This window comes from Sciurus carolinensis, chromosome X, assembly GCF_902686445.1.
Source record: "Sciurus carolinensis chromosome X, mSciCar1.2, whole genome shotgun sequence".
NCBI classification, from domain to species: Eukaryota; Metazoa; Chordata; class Mammalia; order Rodentia; family Sciuridae; genus Sciurus; species Sciurus carolinensis.
In genome coordinates this window covers 58,902,377-58,913,861 of record NC_062232.1, presented here as the reverse complement: position 1 = coordinate 58,913,861, position 11,485 = coordinate 58,902,377, and the positions used below count along the sequence as shown (strand labels likewise).

Here is an 11,485-nt window from a genome sequence, read left to right as displayed (position 1 = left end):
TAGCACTGGCCAGCACACTTTGGTGGCATTATTAAACCACATTAGCCCCACTCCCTCTAGCCCCACTTTCCACTTTCACAAGCTTTACTCGTCACTTCTTAATGAATCAGGCAGAATTTTTCCAGCTGGGCTCGGTATTGGTTTCCCCAAATGACCCTTTAAAAGTTCAGATTTGAATCCATGGATCTGTCTGAGCAGGAGGCGGACCTCATACATCACTGAACACTCATCTTCTCAGAAGGTCGAGGCCTTGGCATGATTGGGTGTTGATGTCTTTATGGATGGAAAATGTTGGTTTTGCATTCTATCAGTAACCCCCACAGAGGTGATATTGGGATTTAGGGAATCTAATCATTTGGAAAATGCTTGATTGGAGCCAGCTCTAGTCTCATTTATATTTTGGAAAGAGAAGATAATGACTTGAACTACAGAGATGGCTACCCCTCCACAATCTTGTGAGACAGGCTATGGAATGACCACGCTGGCAATGTCCACTGAGTAGGGTGATCAGGAGGCAAATTCAAGGAGAAACACAACAAAAGATCAAAAGTAGTAGTGGTAAGAGTACTGGGTTGGAAATCAGCAGATCAGGGTTCTGGTTCTGATTCTTTTATACTCTTACTTTTCCATTGTGTTGCATTGAGCAGATTTCTTTCTTGGAGTCTCAGTTCTCTTATATAAAAAATGAAGGTGTGTCCCCTGATGGTCCCTAAAGATCTTTCCAGCTCTGCTCTGTGTCATTTGAGAGGATAATTTCTCTCCTTTACTTGGGTTAAGAACATAAGGTCTGGAATAGGATTGCCTATTTTTTTTAATGTCCTGGACCTATACTTTCCTGGTGGTATGACCTTAAATTATTTAACCTCTCTGTTTTACTATCCTTATTTGTAAAATGATGATGATAAATACTTATAGGAATGTTATAAGGAGTAATTGTTTCAATTTACAATTGTTTCCACTTCAATTTAGAGTATTGCCTGGCACTTAGTAAATCCTAATAAATGTTATTATTATTATTATTGTTGTTATTATTATTATTATTATCATTGGGCTCCATCTCTAGGCTATCCTGAGGGAGCCAGGGTAGAGTTTCTGAGATTCCACACTCTAGCTCTTCCTTCCTCTGTGAGATGAAAGACCATCTAGTGGTTGCCTTCCTAGGCTTCTAGATACATAACTCACCTCCCTTTGGGGAAAGCCACCTTCCGCCCTTCTACTGTATAGAACCTTGGGGCTACTTTCTATTTGGGGCCTCAATCTGGACCTCTTTAGAAAACAGTTCATCTGAGATTTTGTCTTACTTTCCCAACCTGGATGATTTTGTTCATCTTCTCAAATGTGCTTCTTCACCTTCGGGCTGGTATTTATCTTTTCCTGGTCAAGATGGCCAGTAGCGGAGAGTAGGGACATGTGGGTGGGGGAGAGGTGAAATAATCAGGGCAGAAAGGAAGTTGGGGATGGTCTGATTGTCTTGTCAGAATTTGTTTTCATGAGAGGTTTCTGTGCCTCTGGGACATCCATATGACCAATCCATGCCCCTGAGTCTTTCTGGTGATGTATCTAGTTAATTCATACAAATGGATAAATGAATTTTTGGTGAATTCAATGGTAGTCTCTGTGAAGTAGCATTTGAGTTTGAATTTGGGTCATAGAAATACAGAATGTTATAGTCATAGGGGGCCTTAGAAATGATATCATATAATTTCCTCCTTGTATAATTTATTGAGGAAATAGAGGTCCTGAAAAGGGATGGGACTTTCCCAAGATCACACAGCAGTGTTGGGGCTACAATCTAGGTAATTTGGTGCATAGTTGTGGTCCTTTTCCCTATGTAAATTTGTCTCTGGGTGATTTTTGGAGGCACAGTTCCTTAAGTACAGTGACTCCAAGCATATTAGAGTGTGGGAAGGTGAATGGAAATGTTTCAGGATACCAAGACCTTTGGTTCCCTTGAAAATCCCTTGTAGGCATTTGCCTTTTCTGCATTCAAACAGGGCCAGATTTGCTGATGCTCAAAGGAGTGTAGGAGAGCCAGATTTTCAGGGTTCCTTGTCCCCAACTGTACTGCCATCGTTGGGTGGGGCCAGAAGGAGAGGCCTTGCAGCTGGATTTCCTATGTGTCTCCAGGGCCTGGGAGGAGCTTGTCACTCTGGAGTAGTACACAAGGCTCCCAGCATCTGCTTTGAGGTGCTTGGTCACGCCATCCAAAGACAACGAAGAGATATGAATAGAATTGATGGAAGAGTGAATCAGGGGTCACCGTCTGGTTTGCTCGGCAGCCAGTCCATGGGAGCGGCAGAGCAAGGAGAACAAAGCACAGTGTGAGCCCCTGGCCAACAAAATAACCTAATAAATAGAGGTTGCACACCCCAGAGAGCACAGTGGAGTTTCTGGCAGGATGGGGTAGTAGTCATTCTGAACAAACAAGATCTTAATTTATGTCTAAGCAGAGCAAGATTAGAAACCTGCTTCACATTCCTCCTAGAGAGTGTTTCCGAAAATCAGCCAAGTGAATTTCCTCCATTTGGAGGCAGAGCAGAGAAGCCATGCACATGGCCTTCTAAACATAGTTCCTGGGCCACTGCGCTGGCAGTCATAGGCGTGAACTTCAAGGTAGCAGTATCTGGTGCCAACTTATTGTGCCAAGTCAAGGGTAGGGACAGTATTGTCTGGATCAACATCAAGATCTAAATGGCCTGCTTGGAGCTGTGCACATCTGTGCCAATAGCTGACTGACTCTGCACTTCAGCTTCTCCTAAAGATCTTAAAACTATTTTCTTTTTGCCTATGTTTATTTCCTATTTAGAAGTCTTCCATTTATGATCCATAAAGCTGTCACTTTTACTCCATTCAATTCTTCGCTATAATCTTATTTTTATTCTTCCATAGGAGATAATCAAAAGGAAGAACAATAGAAGAGGTATAATGAAAGGTTTTTAATCTTGAAGCTGGAAGATTCTCCAAAGATCATCCAAAATAATCTCTTGAGGCAATCACTAAGATTCAGCTACCATTTTATATTCTGATTACCCTCACTTCTATATACCCATTAGCATCCCTAAGTTACAAATTAATATATCAAGGCACTTGTATGTACCACAGGCATCATAATTTGAACATGTCCAATATGGAACTCATCATATTATAGGTAAACATGATCCTACTCCTGAGTTTCCAGTTTTACTTGGTGGCATCCTTATCTGCCAGTTACTTAACCTAGAAACTATAAAGTCATCCATAAATCACCTCTTTTCCCTACCTGCTAGATCCAAATTCATCAAGTCCTATTAATTTTTATCTCCTAGATATATTTCAAGTTCATCTGCTCTGTTCTATTTCTACTGCCTTAATTTAAACCCTTATTGCTTCATCTTATTTTATTTTATTTATAATGGGACTTAAATCTAGGGTCTCTTTACCACTGAGCTATACCCAGCCCTTTTTATTTTATTTTCTTTAGAGACAGGGTCTCATTAAGTTTTTAGGTTGTCCTTGAACTTGTGATCCTTGTGTCTTAGCCTCCTGAGTTACTGGGATTATAGGTGTGAGCCACCATACCAGGCCAAACCCTCATGACTTCAAATCAGAACTACTGTTATGGTCTCCTACCTGATGTCCCTACCACCAATCTATGCCACCTCCACTTCATTCTCCACAGTACCAAAATAATTTTAAAATATAAATCTGACATGGAACTCTGGGTACTTGAACCCTTCAATGGCTACCCACTCCTCTTGAGATAAAGTTCAAATTCCTTTCAGGGCCTGCAAGATCCTTCATGATTCTTTCACTACTAATTTCATTTTCTTTTTTTTTTTTTTTTTTTTTTTTTGCTATTCTCTGTCTTGCTATTTAAACTCCAGCAATGCTAAGCTGTTTGAAGTCCCCTGCAGACACTAATTTGTTTAAGGTATCCATAACCATTTATGCCATCTCTGTCTTCTTGGTTTGAGTCTTCTCTCTATGCTATTTTGTCTGGCAACCTTTTATTACTTCATCTCAGACATCTTTCCAGATTGAGTAAGGTGGTATACCTGTGTGATCCCACAGAATCCCATTGCATTCCATATCATATCTCTTTATCATACCCTATTATAATTATCTGTTTACTTATCTCATGCAGTAATGTATATGACTTTTTGAAGAGATAACTAGTTACTTTTCTGTAGCCTCAATACCTAGCACACTGTTTGGCATATATTACGTACTCAAAAATTGCTTTCTGAATGAATGAAATGGGTAAACATAGATTTGGCTACTTTTAATTCCGCCAGCCCTTTTATATCAAGTGCATTCCCACTCATTGACTCATTCTGTCACTCCCAGCAAGTCCAGGAGATTGGGTGGGTATTTTGTGCATATGATTCTTTATAGGGCTCTTCTTGTGGGTGACTTTTGAAATTTTTGTTGTAAGGGCAGCAAATTTGAGACTTTGCCATTTGCAAATGCAAGAGCTACCCAAAGATGCTACATAACTTGCTTCGACTCACACAGCTAATTCATAGTTGATCCTAAATTCTGATTTCTAGACTCACATCCCAAGAATCTTTTTCCTGCCTCCAACTATTTCTAAATCATGGTTTGGAAACATTTATGTAAATCATAGAGAGGTCCTCAGGATGACTGGGTTTCCCTTAACGTTTTTTTTTTCCTGACTTTTTTGGAACTGAAACTCACATAACAAAAATTGGCCATTTTAAGGTGTTTAATATAGTGGCAGGTAGAACATTTACAATATTGTGCAATCATTGTGTCTATCTAGTTCTAAAACATTTTCATCACCCCAAAAGAAAACTCTATACACATTAATCATTTATCCCACATTTTCCCCCTCCCTCTATCCTCTGGTAATGACTTTCTATCTCTATGAATTTACCTATTCTGGATATTTAAAAAAAATTTTTTTTGCAGTTGTAATATGAACAGAATGTCTTTGTTTTATTTTATTTTATTTTTTTATGTGGTGCTGAGGAGTCAACCCAGTGCCTCACACATGCTAGGCAAGTGCTCTGCCACTGAGTTACAGCCTCAGCCCCCTATTCTGGATATTTAATATAAATGGAATCATACCATATATGACTTTTCATGTATGGCTTCTTTTACTTAGCATAATGTTTTTGAGGTTCATTCATCTTGTAACATGTATCAGTTCTTCATGTTTATGTACAAATAATTTTTCACTCTGTGGATATTCCACATTTGTTTATCATCTGTTCATCATCAGTGGACATATTTGGGTTGTTTCTGGCTTTGGACTATTGCGTATAGTGATATGATGAATATCTGTATACAAGTGTGTGCTTGCCTGAGTGCTTGTTTTCAATGCTTCTCCTTCTCCTTTCCCTCCTCCTTCTCATCTTTTTCCTCCTCCTTTTTTGTGGTGCTGGAGATCAAACCCAAGGCCTCATAATGCTTGTTTTCAATACTTTGGGGAGTGTACATATAGGCAGAATTGGTGGGTCACGTGGTAATACCATTTCACTTTTTGAGGAAATGCCAAACTATTTTCCATAGCAGTGCACCATTTGAGATTCTGACCAGCAATGCATGAAGGTTTTAATTTTTCCACATCCTCCCCAACACTTAACATCTGGTGGGTGTGAAGTGGTAGCTCAATGTGGTTTTGATTCACATTTCCCTGATGGCTAATAATGTTGAGCATCATTTCCTGTACTTATTGGCTGTTTGTATATCTTCCTTAGAGAAATATCTATTTAAGTCCCTTGCCTATTTTTCATTGGGTTGTTTGTCTTATTGTTGTTGAGATGTAAACATTCTTTAAATACTCTGGATATGATAAGTTTATCAGATATGTGGTTTACTAATATTTTCTCTCATTCTGTAGGTTGTGTTTTCATTTTGTAATAGTGTGTTTTTATGCATGAAAATTTAAAAAATTGAACTCCAAATTATTTTTTTCTTTTGTGGTTTGTGTTTTGGCTTTCATCAGAATCCATTTCAAAATTCAAGGTCATGAAGAATTACCCCTGCGTTTTTAAAGTTGAGGTATGATTTATAAATAAAGATTGCTTATATTTAAGGAATAAAATGTGATGTTTTGGCATACATATATATTGTTAAATGATTTATATGTTGATTACATTGGGAAAATCTAATCAACCTATTTATCACCTCACATATTTATCTTTTTAATGTGTATACTTAAAATCTACTCTCTTAGCAAATTTCCAGTATACAATATTAGTAGTCACCATAATGTACATCAAATCTCCAAAATTTTTCATATTTTTATTATTATTAGTTAATTTATTGTTTGATGACAGGGATTGAATCCAGGGGTGCTAAGTTACTGAGGCTGGCCTTGAACTTGTGATCCTCCTGCCTCATCCTCCTGAGTCATTGGGATTACACATGTGCAACCACCATACCTGACTAGAACTTCTCTTAAATTTTTCATTACTTTTAACTGAAAGTTTATACCCTTTGACTGACATCACCCATTTTCCTCTACAACTCAGCACCTGGCAATCACCATTCTACTCTTTGCTTCTACGAATTCAAATGTTTTAGATTCTATGGGTAAATGAGATCATGTAGTATTTGTCTTTCTGTGTCTGGTTTATTTCACTGAATCTATTGTATTCCGTGTTCATCCATGTTATTGTAAATGGCAGAATTTCCTTTTTGAGATAAGATGGAATTCTATTGTGTACATGTACTACATTTTCTTTATCCATTCATCCTTGTTTTTGTTTTGCTTTTGGGTACTGGGGATTGAACTCAGGGACACTCAACCACTGAGTCACATCCCCAGCCCTATTTTGTATTTTATTTAGATACAGGGTCTCACTGAGTTGCTTAGCGCCTTGCTTTTGCTGAGGTTGACTTTGAACTTGTGATCCTCCTACCTCAGCCTTCCGAGCCACTGGGATTACAGGTGTGCACCACACCTGGCTCCATTCATCCTTTGATGATATGTAGACTGTTTCCATATCCAGGTTATTGTAAATGATGCTGCAGTGAACATGGGAGTATAAATTATTGCTTTTATTTCCTTTGGATATATACCCAGCAGTGTGTTTGCTGGGTCATAAGGAAGATTATTTTAAAAATTTGAGTAACCTTCACAATAGCTTTTGTAATAGCCATACCAGTTTACATTCCTATCAACAATTCACAGGGATCCCTTTTCTCCATGTCCTTGTCAACATATGTTGTCTTTCTACTTTTTTGTAATAGTCATCCTAATAGGCATGAAGTGATATCTCATTGTTGGTTTTGGTACTGGGGATTGAACCCAGGGGTGCTTTACAACTGAGCTACACCCTCAAACCTTTTTATTTGTTATTCTGAGACAGGGTCTCGCTAATTGCTGAGGCTAATCTTTAACTTGTGGTCCTCCTGCCTCAGTCTCCCAAGTTGTGATCTATAGGCATGCATCACCATGCCTGGCCTGTATTTTTTTGAGATGGAGTTTCCCTATGTTACTCAGGCTGATGTTGAACTTCTGGGCTCAAGTGTTTGTTCTGCCTCAGCCTCCCAAGTAGCTGGGACAACGGATACATACCACTGTGCCCTCATAGTGTTTTCTTATTTAAAAAATGGGCCAGTGTAATGTTTTTCAACAACTTAATAAATAGATCTTTGCTTAGTCAGGTGTAGTGGTGCACCTGTAGTCCTAGGTACTCAGGAGGCGAGGCAGGAGGATCAGTTGAACCAACACCAGCCTGGGGAATATAATTATACCCTGTCTCAAAAAAAGTTCTCTTGATGATTGCAGAGTCACAAGACTGGTAATATTCAGAAACATCATAGTAATGGTGATTCTCCTGGTTTGTAATGTTAAATAATAAGGTGATACTTCATGAAACTGCTGTCAAATCAGTAAGACTGCATTTGTGCATTCATTTTCAGGATTGTTTGTAACATGGACATATTTTCCCCAGATAACCTTGGCACCGTGTGTCACAATGCCCAACTTGCTCATGTTCATTTCATTGACAGTGTCTTTGGTAATAAAACCAAAAGTTGTAAATAGTGGAAATGAGGAATCCTTTTTTATTAACTTCAATTTTTTATCGTGTTCCTACAGAAAATCGTTTTTTTTTAAATTTTGTTGGTTCTTTTTAGTTATACATGACGGTAGGATTCATTTTGATATACAGGCATGAAATATATCTTATTCTCTTTAGAAACCCATTAAAAAAAAAGAAACCCATTTTTATGGATGTATGTGATGGTGGGAAGGAATCTGTTTTTGTACCGAGTATTGACAGGTTAAAAGGAGGCTTTCAGTTCAGGATGTGTTACATGAGTCTTCTTGAAATTTAAGCCCATTGTCTTAATTTATCTTTCATATTTAGGTGGTTTTCTCATAATGCCATCTCCAACAAAGCAGACATTAGGAACAATGCAGCCTTTTTTTCCCTATTCAAGTAACTTTTAATACTCATGTTCCTCTCTAGGCATGAACTTTGGGTAGAGAGGCTTACCATTTTCCTGCCTTCTTTTTTTTCATTTTTAAAATCATATTGGGAAATAGTTTAGCTTGACAGTCTTTGTGGAGTAAACAGACAGGTACTGCTTCCTGTGGAATCTTTTCATCATTCTTTTGTTTGGTGTTTCTCTTTTTGTGCACCTCTATCATTTTTATTTTCTCAGCATGCTGCTGATTATGGTAGTTTAGCCTTCAACACAATCTTTTTTTCTTCTTTGAACATTCATGAGCCTCCTAACTTTGCTTCATTTTCTTTTTTCTCGTGGTAGTTCAAATGATATCAATATCATTTACAGAGTAATTCAGTATGTCAATTTTATGGCTTGGTAATAGTCACACAGTTACTGGGTACAACCTCTAGGGTACAAAGAAACTCAAATTTCAGGATTCAGAGATGAGCTGACTCTGCATAGCCCACATCAAGAAAAAATAGCTCATTGTAGTTTGATTTGCATTTCCCTGATAATTAATAATGTTGACAATTTTTTCATTTACCTGTTGGCAATTTCTATGTCTTCTTTGTCAAAATGTCTATTCAAGTCTTTCCCCCACTTTACCTGGATTATTATTATTTTTACTTATTTTATTGGGACTTCTTTATCTATTTAGGTATTAATCCCTCATTGGATACAGGGTTTACAAAAATATTTTCTCTTTCCCTACTTTGCCTTTCATTTTGTTGATTGCTTCTTTGGTTGTAAAGAACATCTTTTAGATTGATGAAGTCCTACTTGTTCATTTTTGTTTTGTTCTCTGTGCTTTCAGTGTCAAATTTTAAAAAGGAGTTGCAGAGACCAATGTTAAGGAGCTTTCCCCCTATGTCTTCTCCTAGGAGTTTTATGGTTTCAGGTGTTCTGTTTACATTTTTAATCCCTTTTGAATTAATGTTTATAGTGTAAGATAAGGATCCCATTTCATTCTTTTGCATGTGAATATCCAGTTTTCTTAGCACAATTTATTGAAGAGATTGTCTTCCTATTGTACACTCTTGCCACCTTTCTGCGTGTGTGTGTGTTTGAATCATTAGTTTTTTCTCCACATTTTTTATTGGTGCATTATGGTGATACTTAATGGTGGGATTTGTTGTTACATATTACTACATGCACATAATATAACAATGTAGTTTGGTCAATATTCTCCCCAACTCTTGCCACCTTTTTTGAAGGTTAGACTACGTGTACAGGGTTGTTTCCGGGATCTCTATACTGTTCCATTGGCCTGTGGGTCTTCTTTATGACACTATCATAGTGGGGTTTTTTTGTGGTGGTGGGAATTGAACCCAGGGCCTTGTGCATGTGAAGCAAGCACTCTACCAACTAAGCTATATCCCCAGCTCCAACCATAGTGTTTTGATTACTATAGATTTGTAATATAATTTGAAATTAGGAAATGTGATGTCCTTATCTTTTACTTCATCAAGATTTCTTTGGTTATTCAAGATTTATTGAAGGTTTCATACAAATTTTAGTTTTAAAAAATAGTTCTGTGAAACATGCTATTGGAATTTTGATAGGTAGTTCATTAGATCTGTAGTTCTCTTTGAGTGGTATGGATACTTTAATATTAATTCTGATCTTGAACATAAGATATATTTCCATTTATTTGTTTCTTCTACAATTTCTTTCATCAATGTTTTTATAGTTTTCAGTGAATAGATCTTTCACTTCTGTTAGTCAGCTTTTGTCACTGTAACCAAAATACCTGACAATAACAACTTAAAGGAGGAAAGATTTATTTTGGCTCATTGGTTCAAATGTTTCAGCCCATGATTGGCTAGCTCCATTGCTTTGGACCTGAGGCAAAGCAGAAAATTATGGTGGAAGGGTGTGACAGAGAAAAGTTGTCAGCTTATGGCAGCTGGGAAGCAGAGTGAGGGAGGGAGAGACAGAGAAAGAGGAATGAGGAGGAGGAGGAGGAGGAAGAGGAAGGGGACTGGGAAAAGATATAGTCCCCAAGGGCATGACCTCAGCAACCTTCCTTCCTTCATGCCTACAGTTTCCATCACCTTCTGGCAGTCCATTCAGGTACGATGGAATAATCCACTGATGAGGTCAGAGCCTCATAAACCAATCAATTCCCAAAGCCCCATCTCTGAATATTGCTTCATTGGGGGACCAAGCCAACAACACGTAAGTATTTGGGGGACTGTTTATATGCAAGCCATACCTCCTTGGGTAAATTTATTCTCATGGGTTTTACTCTTTCTAATACTCTTATGAATGAGATTTTCTCTTTTTTTGTGCACAGTTTTCTTTTTAGTATATAGAAATGCACTGACTTTTTAATATTTTATTTAAAAAATATTTTTCATACATGTATATTGGGTAATAATGGCTGTCTTATTCTACTCTCCTTCCCATCCCCACCACCCGGCTCTGCCACACTCCCCCCTCTGCATAACCCTACCCATTCCTGACTATGGATCAGCATTCGCTTATCAGAGAAAATATTTGGCCTTTGGTTTTTTGGAAATGGCTTACTTCACTTACCATGACATTCTTCAACTCCATCCATTTACCTGAAAATGCCATAATTTTATTCTTCTTTAAGGCTGAGTAATATTCCATTGTGTATATGTGCCCCATTTTCTTTATCCATTCATCTGTTGAAGGACGTCTAGGTTGGTTTCATAGCTTAGCTATTGTAAATTGAGCTGCTATAAACATTGATGTGGCTGCATCACTTTTGTATAGTGATTTTAAGTCCTTTGGATATAAACTGAGGAGTGGAATTGCTGGGTCAAATGAAAGTTCCATTTCTAGTTTTCTTAGGAATCTCCATACTGCTTTCTAAAGTGGTTGCACCAATCTACATTCCCACCAAAAATGTATGAGTGTGCCTTTTTTCCCACATCCAACACTTATTATTGCTTGTATTGTTGATAATTGCCATTTTGACTGGTGTGAGATGAAATCTTAGAGTAGTTTTGATTTGCATTTCTCTAATTGCAAGAGATGATGAACATTTTCTCATGTTTGTTGATCAATTGTATTTCTTCTTCTGTGAAGTGTCTGTTCAGTTCTTTAG

General features: G+C 37.6%; 1 pseudogene; it reads right to left on the bottom strand.

Moving 5' to 3' along the window:
* Positions 1 to 7,842: 7,842 nt before the first annotated feature.
* Positions 7,843 to 8,729, bottom strand: LOC124971513 (ribosome biogenesis protein NSA2 homolog; annotated as a pseudogene).
* Between the last annotated feature and the right edge of the window lie 2,756 nt (positions 8,730 to 11,485).